The sequence below is a fragment of the Rana temporaria genome, chromosome 8 (assembly GCF_905171775.1).
Source record: "Rana temporaria chromosome 8, aRanTem1.1, whole genome shotgun sequence".
In the NCBI taxonomy this organism is placed as follows: domain Eukaryota; kingdom Metazoa; phylum Chordata; class Amphibia; order Anura; family Ranidae; genus Rana; species Rana temporaria.
In genome coordinates, this window is record NC_053496.1 from 84,069,455 (window position 1) to 84,088,750 (window position 19,296).

Below are 19,296 nucleotides of genomic sequence, written 5' to 3' on the forward strand. Positions count from 1 at the left end.
ATCAATATGCTCCCAGTTATGGCATTATCTAGCATGGATTTTATTTTATATTAAGCATAGGAAATCATGCCTCTGTCTCTGGGTGTCATGCTTGTGGCCTGTGAGTCTTGCTATGCCTGATGGGACTTGTTGTTCTGAAACAGTTTGGCGGTCCACTCAATTGCATATCCTTGCATAGAGGCTTTCATATATGGGTTTCTCCTGGAAGTTTCAGTTACTTGGCTGTCATACCGATACTCTTAACCAGGACAAGTATGCAGAGAGACTTCTAGACTTTCTTGATCTGGAACACATGAAGCCCAGGTGTTTGAGCATAACAGCAGGTCAATCATTTTGGGTCGTCAGTGAGTCTTTTTCATGATATGTTTAACTTTGTATTTTTAACCTCCACCTCAAATTTTATCTCTTGTAGACAAGTTGCAATTGAAAATATTATCTTTTCCATTATTGGAAGCCTTGACCACTTCAAGCAAGTTGAAGCAGAACACTCAAGCATGATGGAATCCCTTCTCTTGTCCGGCAGCATTAGTGGATGGTGAGTACCAAGAAAACATATTAGGATGATAGTCCAGCTTGGGTGGATAGGTGTCACCAGAGTTATGAGCTTTTATTCTAACTCTTGGCTTGGGTTAGCCACACATTGTGTGGACCCACAAATTCATTTAAGACGATAGTCCAGCTTGGGTGGATAGGTTTCACCAGAGTTATGAGCTTTTATTCTAACTCTTGGCTTGGGTTAGCCACACATTGTGTGGACCCACAAATTAATTTAAGATGATAGGTTTCACCAGAGTTATGAGCTTTTATTCTAACTCTTGGCTTGGGTTAGCCACACATTGTGTGGACCCACAAATTAATTTAAGATGATAGTCCAGCTTGGGTGGATAGGTGTCACCAGAGTTAATGAGCTTTTATTCTAACTCTTGGCTTGGGTTAGCCACACATTGTGTGGACCACCAAATTCATTTAAGATGATAGTCCAGCTTGGGTGGATAGGTTTCACCAGAGTTATGAGCTTTTATTTCTAACTCTCGGCTTGGGTTGGCCACACTTTGTGTGTAACCACAAATTAATTTAAGATGATAGTCAGCTTGGGTGGATAGGTTTCAACAGAGTTATGAGCTTTCATTCTAACTCTTGGCTTGGGTTGGCCACACATTGTGTGGACCCACAAATTAATTTAAGATGATAGGTTTCACCAGAGTTATGAGCTTTTATTCTAACTCTTGGCTTGGGTTGGCCACACATTGTGTGGACCCACAAATTAATTTAAGATGATAGGTTTCACCAGAGTTTTAAGCTTTTATCATGAACTCATGGGCTTGGGCTTAACCACCAGATTTGGCGGTGACCAAGTTCTGGGGTCTAGGAGTGAGATGTTATGGTTCGGTTGGAAAGTGTCTAGCATGGATTGAGCCCCTGGGGGTGTGAGTGGGGTGGGCGAGCCTTCTATGTAATTCCAGTGTCGTCAGTGTTTCTTGCCCTGCCCTGTCATGCTGGAAAACGTGGTTGGCTCCTTCATTCACATCAGTCTTCAGCTTACCTTGAAGGTTACCGGTTTCTAGGAGCTCTTTCTCTGTGAAGAGATGCAGGCAGGGCTGTGGATTTCACTCTTTGATCCCTCTTGGGGAAGTCTACGGAGAGCTTGGGCAATGCTCTTGCTCTCTGGAAGTAAAGGGTCGGCTGTTGCAAGACGGTCTAAAATTTCTATTGTGAGCTGTAGTTGGGCATCTGGACTGGTTGCTAGGCTGTTCTGTAGTAGTGGGTTTAGAGACTGGGTCAATCTCAGTCCTTGCTGGACTGGGGGAGAAGTGCCCACTCCTCGAGAAGGTCGGGGCTAGATCTGATTCAGTCTCCTTGCTCACTGCTCCGGTTCTTCCTGGCAGTTGGTCTAGAAGCTTAATTATGGCTTACAGTGGGAATGGTAGATTTTCTTATAACTGTTCATTCTTTCTTCCTGGGAATACAGACTTGCTTTTGGAATGGTTTTTAGTTGTTCTTGGTTGGCGTATGAGGGCACCATATTACAGTCAACAACTCTTTGGCCAGGCCAAAATCAATACTCTCTATTCTTGGGTCAGACTTTAGGTATTGGTCAGATCCTTCTTTCCTTAGGGGGGAAAAGGGTCTTGATACTTGCCGCTCCCACAAAATGGTAATACTTCAACGCATTGGCTAACTTCACACGATATCTGTTCATTACGACAACGCCAAATTCCTCAGTTTTGCCGCTTATGTTTTCATGTGATTCCAAAGCTTATCTTTATATTGTAGCTGGCGAGATGACCATCAAGGCTGAAGTATGGCAACAGTGTGCTGTTTGAGAGTAAACGGAGAGGTATGTATCAATTCAGTCTATAAATGCTGTAATCTGTGGGACATTTTAAGTGAAACTTTTTTGTGTATCAAGCTTTTATGCGGAGTTCCACCCAAAAATTTAACTTCTCCTTTAAGTGACCGTTGAGCCCCTTGACATGACACATTTTGGAAAACGAGGAAACTGTCAACAGGGGCCCAGAAGTGATGTCTCATGTCATTTCTGGGTCAGCAGCGGGGAGGAGGGGAGAGAGCAGATGGCCACCTATGCCAGTCTCAAACCTGCAGATCAGCAAGCTGAGCCCGGGATACTTGGGGTAGGTGTACAGGGTGTGGAGCATTTCGTGGCTAGCTCAAGCAGTGTGTGGGGGGTGTGTTTTGTTGGCCTTGGCGACCCCCCGGACGCCTGTGTGGTTTATTGAGCCATTAAACATGAGGAAAGTACAGAGGCCGCCATTGCTGAAGTCTGATTTTGAGAAGGTTTGTTCTGGCCATCTGGTGCTTTTGCCTCAACACTTTTAAGTGTCCTGAGAATATACAATTCCAACAATCACAGAATGCTTGTTTTTCAGACTAACTTTTTAAAGCCAAATTAGCCAGGCAACAAGTCCATTAGTTCCTGTACTGTTCAGTATGCCATTGCAAAGTGGCAAGGTGAAGCAAAAAACATCAATATGTTCCCAGTATGGAATTATCTAGGGTGGTTTTTATTTTATATATTTAAGCATAGGAAACTATAGCGCAGGGATATACAATTAGCGTACCTCCAGCTGTTGCAAAAACTACAAGTCCTATCATGCCTTTTCCTCTGGGTGTCATTGCTTGTGGCTGTGAGTCTTGCTATGCCCTCATGCGACTTGTAGTTCTGCAACAGTTGGAGGTCCACTAATTGCATATCCCTGCCATAGAGGCTTCTATTATGGGTTTCTCCTGGACGTATTCAGTTGCTAGGCTGTCATACCAATACTCTTAACCCAGGACAAGTATGCAGAAAGACTTCTCAGACTTTCATGATCTTCACACTGAAGCCCAGGTTGTGAGCATAACAGAGGTCAATAATTTTGGGTCGGCAGTGAGCCTTTTTTATGACATGTTTAAACTTTGTATTTTTAATCTCTACCTCAAAATTTTATCTCTTGTAGACATGTTGCCATTTGAAAATGTTATTCTTTTCCATTATTGGAAGCCTTGACCACTTCAAGCAAGGTTGAAGGCTGAACACTCCAAGCATGATGAATCCATTCTCTTGCCTGCAGCATTAGTGGAAGGTGGGTACCAGAAAACGCATTAGGATGATGGTCAGCTTGGTTTGCTAGGTTTCACCCAGAGTTATGGCTTTAATTCTAACTCTTGGCTTGGCACACACTGTGTGGACCCACAAATAAATCTAGGATGATAGTCCAGCTTGGTTTGCTAGGTTTCACCAGAGTTATGAGCTTTTATTCTAACTCTTGGGTTAGCCACACATTGTGTGGACCCACAAATTCATTTAGGATGATGGCATAGCTTAGTTTGCCAGGTTTCACCAGAGTTATGAGCATTTTAATCATAACTCTATCATAACCCTTAGATTTTGGGGTCTAAGAGCAAAGTTCTTGTTCTGTCGGAAGTCCCTGGGTAGGAATTTGCTCCTAGGTTGTGGGTTGAAGCTTTGTTGGAGCAGGGCAGGGCACTGCAACACTGCTACCTTCAGACTCAGTTGGCCTCTTTAATCCACATTTTGCGCTTCCCTTGCAGGTTTACGGTTTATAGGAGCTTTATTCTGCCATGTACAGGGATGGGTGGCAGAGCATTTATTTACTCTGAAACCTCTTGGGAAAGTCTACAGAGAACCCCCGTTCTCTACAAGTAAAGGGTCTGTTGTTCTGAGACTGTTTCACCAGAGTTATGAGCTTTTATTCTAACTCTTGGCTTGGGTTAGCCACACATATGTGTGGACCCACAAATTAATTTAGGATGATGGTCCAGCTTGGTTTGCTAGGTTTCACCAGAGTTATGAGCTTCAATTCTAATGCCCCGTACACTCCATCACTTTATGTGATGAAAAAAAACGACACTTTCTGTGAAAACGTAACCAAAAACGGACGTTTTTGAACCACAAATTCATTTAGGATGATGGCATAGCTTAGTTTGTCAGGTTTCACCAGAGTTATGAGCTTTTAATCATAACTCTATCATAACCCTTAGATTTTGGGGTCTAAGAGCAAAGTTCTTGTTCTGTCGGAAGTCCCTGGGTAGGAATTTGCTCCTAGGTTGTGGGTTGAGCTTTGTTGGAGCAGGGCAGGGCACTGCAACACTGCTACTTCAGACTCAGTTGGCCTCTTTAATCCACATTTTGCGCTTCCCTTGCAGGTTTACCGGTTTCTAGGAGCTTTATTCTGCCATGTACAGGGATGGGTGGCAGAGCATTTATTTTACTCTGAAACCTCTTGGGAAAGTCTACAGAGAACCCCCGTTCTCTACAAGTAAAGGGTCTGTTGTTCTGAGACTGTTTCACCAGAGTTATGAGCTTTTATTCTAACTCTTGGCTTGGGTTAGCCACACATTGTGTGGACCCACAAATTAATTTAGGATGATGGTCCAGCTTGGTTTGCTAAGTGGGTAACCCGGCATAACTCTTGGCTTGGCCACACACTGTGTGGACCCACAAATAAATCTAGGATGATAGTCCAGCTTGGTTTGCTAGGTTTCACCAGAGTTATGAGCTTTAATCTAACTCTTGACTTGGGTTACCCACACATTGTGTGGACCCCACAAATTCATTTAGGATGATGGCATAGCCTTAGTTTGTCAGGTTTCACCAGAGTTATGAGCTCTTTAATCATAACTCTATCATAACCCTTAGATTTTGGGGTCTAAGAGCAAAGTTCTTGTTCTGTCGGAAGTCCCTGGGTAGGAATTTGCTCCTAGGTTGTGGGTTGAGCTTTGTTGGAGCAGGGCAGGGCACTGCAAACACTGCTACTTCAGACTCAGTTGGCCCTCTTTAATCCACTTTTTGTGCTTCCCTTGCAGGTTACGGTTTTCTAGGAGCTTTATTCTGCATGTACAGGGATGGGTTTGCAGCAGAGCAATTATTTTACTCTGAAACCTCTTGGGAAAGTCTACAGAGAACCCCCGTTCTCTACAAGTAAAGGGTCTGTTGTTCTGAGACTGTTTCACCAGAGTTATGAGCTTTTATTCTAACTCTTGGCTTGGGTTAGCCACACATTGTGTGGACCCACAAATTAATTTAGGATGATGGTCCAGCTCTGGTTTTGCTAGGTTTCACCAGAGTTATGAGCTTTATTCTAACTCTTGGCTGCACACTGTGTGGACCCACAAATAAATCTAGGATGATAGTCCAGCTTGGTTTGCTAGGTTTCACCAGAGTTATGAGCTTTTAATCATAACTCTATACTAACCCTGGATTTTGGGGTCTAAGCGCAAAGTTCTTGTTCTGTCAGAAGTCCCTGGGTAGAAATTTGCTCATAGGTTGTGGGTTGAGCTTTGTTGTAGCAGGGCACTGCAACACTGCTACTTCAGACTCAGTTGGCCTCTTTAATCCACATTTTGCGCTACCCTTGCAGGTTACGGTTTCTAGGAGCTTTTTTCTGCCATGTACAGGGATGGGTGGCTTAGCATTTATTTACTCTGAACCTGTTGGGAAAGTCTACAGAGAGCCCCCGCTCTCTGCAAGTAAAGGGTCTGCTGTTCTGAGACGGACTAGGGGCTCAATCATGCTCATGTGGGAATGGGAGGATTATCTTTGACTGCACATCCTTTCTTCCTGGGATACAGAGTGTCTTATTTGGAATGCTCCTGGGTGTTTCTTGGTTAGAGTATAAGGGCACCATACTAGAGTCAACAAATTCTTTGGACCAGGCCATCATCAATACTCCTATTCTTGGGTCAGACTTTTTGGTATTGTGTTAGAATACTTATGCCTCTAGGGGAAAAGGTCTAAACATGTGTCATTCCCATTTAACACCAATAGGTTTAAATGGTTGGTTTTACTGTTAAGCTCCACTAAGGCAGAGTTTATCAGATTGCACATTATTTTGTTCTCGGGGCACTTTAGCCCCCCATGTAGAGTATTTCCTTGTAGATCCATGAAGCCTATTCTAGTGGTGTTTCTACACAATACCCAGCGATTCCCTTCACTGGTCATTTTATGGCCGCCCAGGTGCAGTGAAGAATGCAAATTATTTTCTGGTTGCAGGCTTTGGTCCTAATGGCGCAAGAATTTGTTTTAACTCAGTTAGACCATAGAGCAGGGATTTTTATTTATGCATTCTCAGCCAGGAAATGCATTTCATGGTTTTTACATGTCTGTCACATCCATGTGAACCGGGCCTTACAGTGGAGTTAATGTAATAACTTGTTTCAAAGGCCTTTATCCTTTTTGTGTTTTCTAATGTTACTTCCATTTCATTCAGATATCTTTCTATTGTAGCTGGCGAAATGACCATCAAGGCTGAAGTATGGCAACACTGTGCTGTTTGAGAGTAAACTGAGAGGTATGTATCAAATTCAGTCTATAATTGCTGTATCCTGTGGCACATTTAAGTGAAATTTTTTGTTGTACCAAAGTTTTTTAAGCGGAGTTCCACCCAAAAATGGAACTTCTGCTTTAAGTGGCCGTGAGCCCCTTGACATGCCACATTTGGAAAACGGGAAACTGTCAACAGGGGCCCGGAATTGATGTCTCATGTCATTTCTGGGTCAGCAGCGGGGAGGAGGGGGAGAGCAGATGTGCACCTATGCCAGTCTCAAACCTGCAGATCAGCAAGCTGAGCCCGGGATACTTGGCGTAGGTGTACAGGGTGTGGAGCATTTTGTGGCAGCTTAAGCAGTGTGTGGGGGTGTGTTTTGTTGGCCTTGACGCCCTGACGCCTGGGGTTTGTCAAGCTCTTAAACATGAGGAAAGTACAGAGGCCGCTATTGCTGAAGTCTGATTTTGAGAAGGTTTTTCTGGCCATCTGGTGCTTTCGCCTCAACACTTTGAGTGTCCTGAGAAATATAAAATTCCAACAATCACAGAATGCTTGTTTTCAGACTAACTTTTTAAAGCCAAATTAGCCAGGCAACAAGTCTATTAGTTCCTGTACTGTTCAGTTTGCCATTGCAAAGTGGACGTGAAGCAAAAAACATCTTCAATATGGTCCCAGTATGGAATTATCTAGGGTGGTTTTTATTTTATTTTTTTAAGCATTGGAAACCTTGGAGCAGGGATATGCAATTAGCAGACCTCCAGCTGTTGCAAAACTTCAAGTCCCATCATGCCTCTTCCTCTGGGTGTCATGCTTGTGGCTGTGAGTCTTGCTATGCCTCATGGGACTTGTAGTTCTGCAACAGTTGGCGGTCCACTAATTGCATGTCACTGCCATAGAGGCTTCTATTATGGGTTTCTCCTGGAAGTTTCAGTTGCTTGGCTGTCATACCGATACTCTTAACCAGGACAAGTATGCAGAAAGACTTCTAGACTTTCTTGATCTGGAACACATGAAGCCAGGTGTTGAGCATAACAGCAGGTCAATCATTTTGGGTCGGCAGTAAGTCTTTTTCATGATATGTTTAAACTTTGTATTTTTAACCCCCACCTCAAATGTTATCTCTTGTAGACAAGTTGCAATTGAAAATATTATCTTTTCCATTATTGGAAGCCTTGACCACTTCAAGCAAGTTGAAGGCAGAACACTCCAAGCATGATGGAATCCCTTCTCTTGTCCGGCAGCATTCGTGGATGGTGGGTACCAAGAAAACATATTAGGATGATAGTCCAGTTTGGTTTGCTAGGTTTCACCAGAGTTATGAGCTTTTATGCTAACTCTTGGCTTGGGATAGCCACATATTGTGTGGACCCACAAATTAATTTTAGATGATAGTCCAGCTTGGGTGGATAGGTTTCATCAGAGTTATGAGCTTTCATTCTAACTCTTGGCTTGGGTTGGCCACACATTGTGTGGACCCATAAATTAATTTAAGATGATAGGTTTCACCAGAGTTATGAGCTTTCATTCTAACTCTTGGCTTGGGTTAGCCACACATTGTGTGGACCCACAAATTAATTTAAGATGATAGTCCAGCTTGGGTGGATAGGTTTCACCAGAGTTATGAGCTTTTATGCTAACTCTTGGCTTGGGATAGCCACATATTGTGTGGACCCACAAATTAATTTTAGATGATAGTCCAGCTTGGGTGGATAGGTTTCATCAGAGTTATGAGCTTTCATTCTAACTCTTGGCTTGGGTTAGTCACACATTGTGTGGACCCACAAATTAATTTAAGATGATAGTCCAGCTTGGGTGGATAGGTTTCACCAGAGTTATAAGCTTTTATTCTAACTCTTGGCTTGGGTTGGCCACACATTGTGTGGACCCACAAATTAATTTAAGATGATAGTCCAGCTTGGGTGGATAGGTTTCACCAGAGTTATGAGCTTTTATTCTAACTCTTGGCTTGGGTTAGTAGCCACACATTGTGTGGACCCACAAATTAATTTAAGATGATAGTCTAGCTTGAGTGGATAGGTTTCACCAGAGTTATGAGCTTTTATCATAACTCACGGGCTTGGGTTTAACCACTTGTTTGGTGGTCCCCAGGTTCTGGGGGGTCTGAGAGTGAAAAGTCCTAGTTCAGTTTGAAACCTCTAGAGGAAATTGCACTTCTAGGCTGGCTGACTGAGCCTTCCTCGAAGATCGGTTTAGACAGTGTTAAATGCCCTGCCCTGTCGAACCAGGAACCCGGTTGGTCTCTTTCACTCTCCTCTGAGGTCTTTTTGCAATGGGGATTGATGATTGTGTCTAGACTTTCACTCTCTAATCCCTCTTGGGGAAGTCTACGGAGAGCTTGGGCAATGCTCTCGCTCTCTGGAAGTAAAGGGTCGGCTGTTGCAAGACGGTCTAAAATTTCTATTGTGAGCTGTAGTTGGGCATCTGGACTGGTTGCTAGGCTGTTCTGTAGTAGTGGGTTTAGAGACTGGGTCAATCTCAGTCCTTGCTGGACTGGGGGAGAAGTGCCCACTCCTCCGAGAAGGTCGGGGCTAGATCTGATTCAGTCTCCTTGCTCACTGCTCCGGTTCTTCCTGGCAGTTGGTCTAGAAGCTTAATTATGGCTTACAGTGGGAATGGTAGATTTTCTTATAACTGTTCATTCTTTCTTCCTGGGAATACAGACTTGCTTTTGGAATGGTTTTTAGTTGTTCTTGGTTGGCGTATGAGGGCACCATATTACAGTCAACAAACTCTTTGGCCAGGCCAAAATCAATACTCTCTATTCTTGGGTCAGACTTTAGGTATTGGGTCAGAATCCTTCTTTCCTTAGGGGGGAAAAGGGTCTTGATACTTGCCGCTCCCACAAAATGGTAATACTTCAACGCATTGGCTAACTTCACACGATTTCACTTGTCAATATCTGTTCATTACGACAACGCCAAATTCCTCAGTTTTGCCGCTTATGTTTTCATGTGATTCCAAAGCTTATCTTTATATTGTAGCTGGCGAGATGACCATCAAGGCTGAAGTATGGCAACAGTGTGCTGTTTGAGAGTAAACGGAGAGGTATGTATCAAATTCAGTCTATAAATGCTGTAATCTGTGGGACATTTTAAGTGAAACTTTTTTGTGTATCAAGCTTTTATGCGGAGTTCCACCCAAAAATTGAACTTCTCCTTTAAGTGACCGTGAGCCCCTTGATATGACACATTTGGAAAACGAGGAAACTGTCAACAGGGGCCCAGAAGTGATGTCTCATGTCATTTCTGGGTCAGCAGCGGGGAGGAGGGGGAGAGCCGATGTGCACCTATGCCAGTCTCAAACCTGCAGATCAGCAAGCTTAGCCCGGGATACTTGGGGTAGGTGTACAGGGTGTGGAGCATTTCGTGGCAGCTCAAGCAGTGTGTGGGGGTGTGTTTTGTTGGCCTTGGCGACCGGACGCCTGTGGTTTTTTTGAGCCATTAAACATGAGGAAAGTACAGAGGCCGCCATTGCTGAAGTCTGATTTTGAGAAGGTTTGTTCTGGCCATCTGGTGCTTTTGCCTCAACACTTTGAGTGTCCTGAGAAATATAAAATTCCAAAAATCATAGAATGCTTGTTTTCAGACTAACTTTTTAAAGCCAAATTAGCCAGGCAACAAGTCCATTAGTTCCTTTACTGTTCAATATGCCATTGCAAAGTGGAAGTGAAGCAAAAAACATCAATATGCTCCCAGTATGGCATTATCTAGCATGGTTTTTATTTTATATTAAGCATAGGAAACCATAGTGCAGGGATATGCAATTAGCAGACCTCCAGCTGTTGCAAAACTAAAAGTCCCATCATGTCTCTGTCTCTGGGTGTCATGCTTGTGGCTGTGAGTCTTGCTATGCCTGATGGGACTTGTTGTTCTGAAACAGTTTGGCGGTCCACTAATTGCATATCCTTGCCATAGAGGCTTCTATTATGGGTTTCTCCTGGAAGTTTCAGTTACTTGGCTGTCATACCGATACTCTTAACCGGGACAAGTATGCAGAGAGACTTCTAGACTTTCTTGATCTGGAACACATGAAGCCAGGTGTTGAGCATAACAGCAGGTCAATCATTTTGGGTCGTCAGTGAGTCTTTTTCATGATATGTTTAAACTTTGTATTTTTAACCTCCACCTCAAATTTTATCTCTTGTAGACAAGTTGCAATTGAAAATATTATCTTTTCCATTATTGGAAGCCTTGACCACTTCAAGCAAGTTGAAGGCAGAACACTCCAAGCATGATGGAATCCCTTCTCTTGTCCGGCAGCATTAGTGGATGGTGAGTACCAAGAAAACATATTAGGATGATAGTCCAGCTTGGGTGGATAGGTGTCACCAGAGTTATGAGCTTTTATTCTAACTCTTGGCTTGGGTTAGCCACACATTGTGTGGACCCACAAATTCATTTAAGACGATAGTCCAGCTTGGGTGGATAGGTTTCACCAGAGTTATGAGCTTTTATTCTAACTCTTGGCTTGGGTTGGCCACACTTTGTGTGTACCCACAAATTAATTTAAGATGATAGTCCAGCTTGGGTGGATAGGTTTCACCAGAGTTATGAGCTTTCATTCTAACTCTTGGCTTGGGTTGGCCACACATTGTGTGGACCCACAAATTAATTTAAGATGATAGGTTTCACCAGAGTTATGAGCTTTTATTCTAACTCTTGGCTTGGGTTAGCCACACATTGTGTGGACCCACAAATTCATTTAAGATGATAGTCCAGCTTGGGTGGATAGGTTTCACCAGAGTTATGAGCTTTTATTCTAACTCTCGGCTTGGGTTGGCCACACTTTGTGTGTACCCACAAATTAATTTAAGATGATAGTCCAGCTTGGGTGGATAGGTTTCAACAGAGTTATGAGCTTTCATTCTAACTCTTGGCTTGGGTTGGCCACACATTGTGTGGACCCACAAATTAATTTAAGATGATAGGTTTCACCAGAGTTATGAGCTTTTATTCTAACTCTTGGCTTGGGTTGGCCACACATTGTGTGGACCCACAAATTAATTTAAGATGATAGGTTTCACCAGAGTTTTAAGCTTTTATCATGACTCATGGGCTTGGGCTTAACCACCAGATTTGGCGGTGACCAAGTTCTGGGGTCTAGGAGTGAGATGTTATGGTTCGGTTGAAAGTGTCTAGCATGGATTGAGCCCCTGGGGGTGTGAGTGGGGTGGGCGAGCCTTCTATGTAATTCAGTGTCGTCAGTGTTTCTTGCCCTGCCCTGTCATGCTGGAAAACGTGGTTGGCTCCTTCATTCACATCAGTCTTCAGCTTACCTTGAAGGTTACCGGTTTCTAGGAGCTCTTTCTCTGTGAAGAGATGCAGGCAGGGCTGTGGATTTCACTCTTTGATCCCTCTTGGGGAAGTCTACGGAGAGCTTGGGCAATGCTCTTGCTCTCTGGAAGTAAAGGGTCGGCTGTTGCAAGACGGTCTAAAATTTCTATTGTGAGCTGTAGTTGGGCATCTGGACTGGTTGCTAGGCTGTTCTGTAGTAGTGGGTTTAGAGACTGGGTCAATCTCAGTCCTTGCTGGACTGGGGGAGAAGTGCCCACTCCTCCGAGAAGGTCGGGGCTAGATCTGATTCAGTCTCCTTGCTCACTGCTCCGGTTCTTCCTGGCAGTTGGTCTAGAAGCTTAATTATGGCTTACAGTGGGAATGGTAGATTTTCTTATAACTGTTCATTCTTTCTTCCTGGGAATACAGACTTGCTTTTGGAATGGTTTTTAGTTGTTCTTGGTTGGCGTATGAGGGCACCATATTACAGTCAACAAACTCTTTGGCCAGGCCAAAATCAATACTCTCTATTCTTGGGTCAGACTTTAGGTATTGGGTCAGAATCCTTCTTTCCTTAGGGGGAAAAGGGTCTTGATACTTGCCGCTCCCACAAAATGGTAATACTTCAACGCATTGGCTAACTTCACACGATATCTGTTCATTACGACAACGCCAAATTCCTCAGTTTTGCCGCTTATGTTTTCATGTGATTCCAAAGCTTATCTTTATATTGTAGCTGGCGAGATGACCATCAAGGCTGAAGTATGGCAACAGTGTGCTGTTTGAGAGTAAACGGAGAGGTATGTATCAAATTCAGTCTATAAATGCTGTAATCTGTGGGACATTTTAAGTGAAACTTTTTTGTGTATCAAGCTTTTATGCGGAGTTCCACCCAAAAATTTAACTTCTCCTTTAAGTGACCGTGAGCCCCTTGACATGACACATTTGGAAAACGAGGAAACTGTCAACAGGGGCCCAGAAGTGATGTCTCATGTCATTTCTGGGTCAGCAGCGGGGAGGAGGGGGAGAGCAGATGTGCACCTATGCCAGTCTCAAACCTGCAGATCAGCAAGCTGAGCCCGGGATACTTGGGGTAGGTGTACAGGGTGTGGAGCATTTCGTGGCAGCTCAAGCAGTGTGTGGGGGTGTGTTTTGTTGGCCTTGGCGACCGGACGCCTGTGGTTTTTTGAGCCATTAAACATGAGGAAAGTACAGAGGCCGCCATTGCTGAAGTCTGATTTTGAGAAGGTTTGTTCTGGCCATCTGGTGCTTTTGCCTCAACACTTTTAAGTGTCCTGAGAAATATACAATTCCAACAATCACAGAATGCTTGTTTTCAGACTAACTTTTTAAAGCCAAATTAGCCAGGCAACAAGTCCATTAGTTCCTGTACTGTTCAGTATGCCATTGCAAAGTGGAAGTGAAGCAAAAAACATCAATATGTTCCCAGTATGGAATTATCTAGGGTGGTTTTTATTTTATATATTTAAGCATAGGAAACTATAGCGCAGGGATATACAATTAGCGTACCTCCAGCTGTTGCAAAACTACAAGTCCTATCATGCCTTTTCCTCTGGGTGTCATGCTTGTGGCTGTGAGTCTTGCTATGCCTCATGCGACTTGTAGTTCTGCAACAGTTGGAGGTCCACTAATTGCATATCCCTGCCATAGAGGCTTCTATTATGGGTTTCTCCTGGAAGTTTCAGTTGCTAGGCTGTCATACCAATACTCTTAACCAGGACAAGTATGCAGAAAGACTTCTAGACTTTCATGATCTTCACACTGAAGCCAGGTGTTGAGCATAACAGCAGGTCAATAATTTTGGGTCGGCAGTGAGCCTTTTTTATGACATGTTTAAACTTTGTATTTTTAATCTCTACCTCAAATTTTATCTCTTGTAGACATGTTGCCATTGAAAATGTTATCTTTTCCATTATTGGAAGCCTTGACCACTTCAAGCAAGTTGAAGGCTGAACACTCCAAGCATGATGGAATCCATTCTCTTGCCTGCAGCATTAGTGGATGGTGGGTACCAAGAAAACGCATTAGGATGATGGTCCAGCTTGGTTTGCTAGGTTTCACCAGAGTTATGAGCTTTAATTCTAACTCTTGGCTTGGCCACACACTGTGTGGACCCACAAATAAATCTAGGATGATAGTCCAGCTTGGTTTGCTAGGTTTCACCAGAGTTATGAGCTTTTATTCTAACTCTTGGGTTAGCCACACATTGTGTGGACCCACAAATTCATTTAGGATGATGGCATAGCTTAGTTTGCCAGGTTTCACCAGAGTTATGAGCTTTTAATCATAACTCTATCATAACCCTTAGATTTTGGGGTCTAAGAGCAAAGTTCTTGTTCTGTGGGAAGTCCCTGGGTAGGAATTTGCTCCTAGGTTGTGGGTTGAGCTTTGTTGGAGCAGGGCAGGGCACTGCAACACTGCTACTTCAGACTCAGTTGGCCTCTTTAATCCACATTTTGCGCTTCCCTTGCAGGTTACCGGTTTCTAGGAGCTTTATTCTGCCATGTACAGGGATGGGTTTGCAGAGCATTTATTTTACTCTGAAACCTCTTGGGAAAGTCTACAGAGAACCCCCGTTCTCTACAAGTAAAGGGTCTGTTGTTCTGAGACTGTTTCACCAGAGTTATGAGCTTTTATTCTAACTCTTGGCTTGGGTTAGCCACACATTGTGTGGACCCACAAATTATTTTAGGATGATGGTCCAGCTTGGTTTGCTAGGTTTCACCAGAGTTATGAGCTTTAATTCTAACTCTTGGCTTGGCCACACACTGTGTGGACCCACAAATAAATCTAGGATGATAGTCCAGCTTGGTTTGCTAGGTTTCACCAGAGTTATGAGCTTTTATTCTAACTCTTGACTTGGGTTACCCACACATTGTGTGGACCCACAAATTCATTTAGGATGATGGCATAGCTTAGTTTGTCAGGTTTCACCAGAGTTATGAGCTTTTAATCATAACTCTATCATAACCCTTAGATTTTGGGGTCTAAGAGCAAAGTTCTTGTTCTGTCGGAAGTCCCTGGGTAGGAATTTGCTCCTAGGTTGTGGGTTGAGCTTTGTTGGAGCAGGGCAGGGCACTGCAACACTGCTACTTCAGACTCAGTTGGCCTCTTTAATCCACATTTTGCGCTTCCCTTGCAGGTTTACCGGTTTCTAGGAGCTTTATTCTGCCATGTACAGGGATGGGTGGCAGAGCATTTATTTTACTCTGAAACCTCTTGGGAAAGTCTACAGAGAACCCCCGTTCTCTACAAGTAAAGGGTCTGTTGTTCTGAGACTGTTTCACCAGAGTTATGAGCTTTTATTCTAACTCTTGGCTTGGGTTAGCCACACATTGTGTGGACCCACAAATTAATTTAGGATGATGGTCCAGCTTGGTTTGCTAGGTTTCACCAGAGTTATGAGCTTCAATTCTAACTCTTGGCTTGGCCACACACTGTGTGGACCCACAAATAAATCTAGGATGATAGTCCAGCTTGGTTTGCTAGGTTTCACCAGAGTTATGAGCTTTTATTCTAACTCTTGACTTGGGTTACCCACACATTGTGTGGACCCACAAATTCATTTTGGATGATGGCATAGCTTAGTTTGTCAGGTTTCACCAGAGTTATGAGCTTTTAATCATAACTCTATCATAACCCTTAGATTTTGGGGTCTAAGAGCAAAGTTCTTGTTCTGTCGGAAGTCCCTGGGTAGGAATTTGCTCCTAGGTTGTGGGTTGAGCTTTGTTGGAGCAGGGCAGGGCACTGCAACACTGCTACTTCAGACTCAGTTGGCCTCTTTAATCCACATTTTGTGCTTCCCTTGCAGGTTACCGGTTTCTAGGAGCTTTATTCTGCCATGTACAGGGATGGGTTTGCAGAGCATTTATTTTACTCTGAAACCTCTTGGGAAAGTCTACAGAGAACCCCCGTTCTCTACAAGTAAAGGGTCTGTTGTTCTGAGACTGTTTCACCAGAGTTATGAGCTTTTATTCTAACTCTTGGCTTGGGTTAGCCACACATTGTGTGGACCCACAAATTAATTTAGGATGATGGTCCAGCTTGGTTTGCTAGGTTTCACCAGAGTTATGAGCTTTAATTCTAACTCTTGGCTGCACACTGTGTGGACCCACAAATAAATCTAGGATGATAGTCCAGCTTGGTTTGCTAGGTTTCACCAGAGTTATGAGCTTTTAATCATAACTCTATCCTAACCCCTGGATTTTGGGGTCTAAGCGCAAAGTTCTTGTTCTGTCAGAAGTCCCTGGGTAGAAATTTGCTCCTAGGTTGTGGGTTGAGCTTTGTTGTAGCAGGGCACTGCAACACTGCTACTTCAGACTCAGTTGGCCTCTTTAATCCACATTTTGCGCTACCCTTGCAGGTTACCGGTTTCTAGGAGCTTTTTTCTGCCATGTACAGGGATGGGTGGCTTAGCATTTATTTTACTCTGAAACCTGTTGGGAAAGTCTACAGAGAGCCCCCGCTCTCTGCAAGTAAAGGGTCTGCTGTTCTGAGACGGACTAGGGGCTCAATCATGGCTCATGATGGGAATGGGAGGATTATCTTTGACTGCACATCCTTTCTTCCTGGGGATACAGAGTGTTTATTTGGAATGCTCCTGGGTGTTTCTTGGTTAGAGTATAAGGGCACCATACTAGAGTCAACAAATTCTTTGGACCAGGCCATCATCAATACTCCTATTCTTGGGTCAGACTTTTTGGTATTGTGTTAGAATACTTATGCCCTTAGGGGAAAAGGTCTAACATGTGTCATTCCCATTTAACACCAATAGGTTTAAATGGTTGGTTTTACTGTTAAGCTCCACTAAGGCAGAGTTTAACAGATTGCACATTATTTTGTTCTCGGGGCACTTTAGCCCCATGTAGAGTATTTCCTTGTAGATCCATGAAGCCTATTCTAGTGGTGTTTCTACACAATACCAGCGATTCCCCTTCACTGGTCATTTTATGGCCGCCCAGGTGCAGTGAAGAATGCAAATTATTTTCTGGTTGCAGGCTTTGGTCCTAATGGCGCAGCATTTGTTTTAACTCAGTTAGACCATAGAGCAGGGATTTTTATTTATGCATTCTCAGCCAGGAAAGCATTTCATGGTTTTACCATGTCTGTCACATCCATGTGAACCGGGCCTTACAGTGGAGTTAATGTTATAACTTGTTTCAAAGGCCTTTATCCTTTTTGTGTTTTCAATGTTACTTCCATTTCATTCAGATATCTTTCTATTGTAGCTGGCGAAATGACCATCAAGGCTGAAGTATGGCAACACTGTGCTGTTTGAGAGTAAACTGAGAGGTATGTATCAAATTCAGTCTATAAATGCTGTATCCTGTGGCACATTTAAGTGAAACTTTTTTTGTGTACCAAGCGTTTAAGCGGAGTTCCACCCAAAAATGAAACTTCTGCTTTAAGTGAACGTGACCCCCTTGACATGTAACATTTAAAAAAACTGGGGAAACTGTCAACACTGGCCCGGAAAAGATGTCGCATGTCATTTCTGGGTCATCAGCAAGGAGGGGGAAGTGCACCTATGCCAGTCTCAGGCCTGCAGATCAGCAAGCAGAGCCGGGGTTACTTGGGGTAGGTGCGTGGGGCATTTTGTGGCAGCTCAAGCAGTGTGTGGGGGTGTGTTTTGTTGGCCTTGACGCCTGTGGTTTGTCGAGCCCTTAAACATGAGGAAAGTACAGAGGCCGCCATTGCTGAAGTCTGATTTTGAGAAGGCTTGTTCTGGCCATCTGGTGCTTTTGCCTCAACACTTTGAGTGTCCTGAGAAATATAGAATTCCAAAAATCATAGAATGCTTGTTTTCAGACTAACTTTTTAAAGCCAAATTAGCCAGGCAACAAGTCCATTAGTTCCTTTACTGTTCAATATGCCATTGCAAAGTGGAAGTGAAGCAAAAAACATCAATATGCTCCCAGTATGGCATTATCTAGCATGGATTTTATTTTATATTAAGCATAGGAAATCATGCCTCTGTCTCTGGGTGTCATGCTTGTGGCTGTGAGTCTTGCTATGCCTGATGGGACTTGTTGTTCTGAAACAGTTTGGCGGTCCACTAATTGCATATCCTTGCCATAGAGGCTTCTATTATGGGTTTCTCCTGGAAGTTTCAGTTACTTGGCTGTCATACCGATACTCTTAACCAGGACAAGTATGCAGAGAGACTTCTAGACTTTCTTGATCTGGAACACATGAAGCCAGGTGTTGAGCATAACAGCAGGTCAATCATTTTGGGTCGTCAGTGAGTCTTTTTCATGATATGTTTAAACTTTGTATTTTTAACCTCCACCTCAAATTTTATCTCTTGTAGACAAGTTGCAATTGAAAATATTATCTTTTCCATTATTGGAAGCCTTGACCACTTCAAGCAAGTTGAAGGCAGAACACTCCAAGCATGATGGAATCCCTTCTCTTGTCCGGCAGCATTAGTGGATGGTGAGTACCAAGAAAACATATTAGGATGATAGTCCAGCTTGGGTGGATAGGTGTCACCAGAGTTATGAGCTTTTATTCTAACTCTTGGCTTGGGTTAGCCACACATTGTGTGGACCCACAAATTCATTTAAGACGATAGTCCAGCTTGGGTGGATAGGTTTCACCAGAGTTATGAGCTTTTATTCTAACTCTTGGCTTGGGTTGGCCACACATTGTGTGGACCCACAAATTAATTTAAGATGATAGGTTTCACCAGAGTTATGAGCTTTTATTCTAACTCTTGGCTTGGGTTAGCCACACATTGTGTGGACCCACAAATTAATTTAAGATGATAGTCCAGCTTGGGTGGATAGGTGTCACCAGAGTTATGAGCTTTTATTCTAACTCTTGGCTTGGGTTAGCCACACATTGTGTGGACCCACAAATTAATTTAAGATGATAGTCCAGCTTGGGTGGATAGGTTTCACCAGAGTTATGAGCTTTTATTCTAACTCTCGGCTTGGGTTGGCCACACTTTGTGTGTACCCACAAATTAATTTAAGATGATAGTCCAGCTTGGGTGGATAGGTTTCAACAGAGTTATGAGCTTTCATTCTAACTCTTGGCTTGGGTTGGCCACACATTGTGTGGACCCACAAATTAATTTAAGATGATAGGTTTCACCAGAGTTATGAGCTTTTATTCTAACTCTTGGCTTGGGTTGGCCACACATTGTGTGGACCCACAAATTAATTTAAGATGATAGGTTTCACCAGAGT

The 19,296-nt window shown here is 43.4% G+C and overlaps 1 long non-coding RNA gene across 23 annotated transcripts in view; it reads left to right on the forward strand.

The window, feature by feature from the left end:
• The first annotated feature begins 489 nt into the window (after window positions 1-489).
• Window positions 490-19,296, forward strand: part of LOC120947114 — a 68,656-nt gene continuing 49,849 nt past the window's right edge. For 17 of the 23 annotated variants that reach the window (XR_005750829.1, XR_005750843.1, XR_005750837.1 and 14 more), the window contains exons 1-9: window positions 501-535; window positions 6,749-6,812; window positions 7,917-8,041; window positions 9,791-9,854; window positions 10,956-11,080; window positions 12,819-12,882; window positions 13,984-14,107; window positions 17,332-17,395; window positions 18,414-18,538. This is a non-coding gene — a long non-coding RNA (uncharacterized LOC120947114). Of the gene's footprint in view, window positions 536-2,274; window positions 2,339-6,748; window positions 6,813-7,916; window positions 8,042-9,790; window positions 9,855-10,955; window positions 11,081-12,818; window positions 12,883-13,983; window positions 14,108-17,331; window positions 17,396-18,413; window positions 18,539-19,296 lie in introns of all 23 variants that reach the window. The other 6 variants (XR_005750825.1, XR_005750840.1, XR_005750827.1 and 3 more) reach the window with 6 other exon arrangements.